The sequence below is a fragment of the Chrysochloris asiatica genome, unplaced genomic scaffold (genome assembly GCF_000296735.1).
Source record: "Chrysochloris asiatica unplaced genomic scaffold, ChrAsi1.0 scaffold00028, whole genome shotgun sequence".
Classification (NCBI taxonomy): Eukaryota; Metazoa; Chordata; class Mammalia; order Afrosoricida; family Chrysochloridae; genus Chrysochloris; species Chrysochloris asiatica.
In genome coordinates this window covers 18,886,981-18,889,297 of record NW_006408546.1, presented here as the reverse complement: position 1 = coordinate 18,889,297, position 2,317 = coordinate 18,886,981, and the positions used below count along the sequence as shown (strand labels likewise).

Here is a 2,317-nt window from a genome sequence, read left to right as displayed (position 1 = left end):
TACAGGGTTTCTGAGGCTGTAAATCTTTATGGGAGCAGAAAGCCTCATCTTTCTCCCACAGAACAGCTGGTAGTTTCAAACTTCTGACCTTGAGGTTTGCAGCCCGATTCATAACCACTAATATCTTTCAATTTGAAAAGCTCAGACTCAGATGACTAGCCTCCCTGATGAATTCTATCAGTAGTTAAAGAAGAAATCACACACCAATTCTTTAAAACAGTTTCAGGAAATACAGAAGGAGGGAATACTTTCTAACTTATTCTCAAAAATCAGTGTTATTTTGATATCAAAGTCAGAAAAAGACATCATCAGAAAACTATAGCTCGATATTTCTCTTTAATATAAATGCAAAAAATGTCGACAAAACATAGGAGAATAAGATAGCAACATATAAGAAGTATTACACACCATGACCAAGTGGGATTTATCCCAAGAATCAAAGGTTGGTTTAGCATCCAGAATTCAAATAATGTAATATACCATGCATGATTAGAATAAAGAACAAAATCCAGATATCATCTTGACATAGAAAAAGCACTTGGAAAATGCAACATCCACTTATATAAGAACAGAAAGAAACTTCCTCAACCTGCTAAAGGGCATTTACAAGAAAATCCCTACAGTTAGTATCGTAATTAATGGTGAAAGACAGAAAACTTTTCCCAAGATGGGAACAAGGCAAGTATATCTACTCTCAACCTTTCTATTCATAATTGAGCAGGGTTTCAAGCCAGTGAAATAAGGAAAGAAAAATGAGAGAGAGAGAGAAAGAGGAAGATTAAATTACTCATATTGGAAAGGATGAAGTGAAAACTCTTTATTCACAGATACCATGAAACTGGATGCAGAAAATCCTGTGGAATCCACAAAAACTTTGCTAGAAATTAATGGGCCCGGTAAGGTCACAGATTCAAGGCCCACATAAAAAAGTTAATTTCCTTCTATGTACAGTAATGAACAATCTGAAAACCCACTAAGAATGAAAAAGAAACCCCATTCAAAATAACATCAAAATAATAAAATGTCTAGAAATAAATTTAACAAAAGAAATGTCAAGCTTGTGTACTGAAAACTACAATATCATTGCTGAGGAAAAAATGAGATTTAAATGGAGAGACATTTCAACTTTATGGATTGGAAGATTCAATATCATTACAATGGCAATTTTCCATATTTCATCTATGGATTCAGTACAATCCATATCACAATCCCAGCAGGCCTTTCACAGAAATTGACAAGATGATCCTGAAAATAATAAGGACACAGACTAGTCAAAACATTTGTAAAGAGGAAGAACAAAAATGAAAGAAAGATTTTGTAATTTCAAAATTTACTATAGTAATAGTGTAAAGAGCAGTGGAGCAGAATTGAGAGTTTAGAGATAAAACCTTAACAACTGTAGTCAAGTGATTTTTGATAATGGTGTCAACTAAATTCAATGGGGGAAAGAATAATGTTTTCAACAAATTGTGCTGGGGTAATTGGATATCTACATGCAATATCCTGAATTTAGACGTTTACCTCACCATATTTGCACATATTGGAGTCCTGGTGTGGTGCTGTGGGCTAATGCGTTAGACTGCAAAGTCCTTTGAATTTCAAGGTCGGTGGATCAAGCTTACCAGCTGCTCCTTAGAAACCCCATACAGGGTGGGGTCATTATGGGTCGGAATTGACTTGACGGTGCTTAACAACAACAAAGTGTTATGGTACAATAAAACTGGGCAATCTGATTGTAAATAGCCGGAATGGGTGCATTTGAAATGACAGTGACCTAGGAAGATCTCTTACAGGAAGTACCATCTAAATAGAAACTTGAATGACTGAAGCAGTCATCAGTACAAAGTCTCCCTCATTGGAAAATGAAGATGTCATAGAAAAAACACTAGAGAAGGGTCCAACCTCTGCACTGGGGAAATGTGGCAGGCAGCAAATTCTTTCCCTATAAAAGAGCAATAAATCTAAAGACAGAAAAACATATCAAAAGCTATTCTTTGAGGAATCTCGAATCTGATCAAAAGCAAACAGCAAACTGGGGAAACACTAACAATTTTATGCCAATAAATAAGACAATTTAGATGAAATTAAAAAAGTCTTAGAATGACACAAAGAATTAAAATTGACTCAAAAAAAGAATTAGAAAATGTTAATAGATCCATGACACGCTAATAATTTGAATTGTTGTTGTTGTTGTTATGTGCCATGGAGTCGGTTCCAACTCATAGCAACCCTATACAGGGTTTCTGAGGCTGTAAATCTTTATGGGAGCAGAAAGCCTCATCTTTCTCCCACAGAACAGCTGGTAGTTTCAAACTTC

The 2,317-nt window shown here is 35.3% G+C and overlaps 1 protein-coding gene across 1 annotated transcript in view; it reads right to left on the bottom strand.

Annotated features, from left to right (window-relative positions):
* The window catches only part of CLSTN2 (calsyntenin 2), a 617,054-nt gene that overhangs the window by 321,015 nt on the left and 293,722 nt on the right, over window positions 1-2,317 (bottom strand). The window lies entirely within an intron of this gene.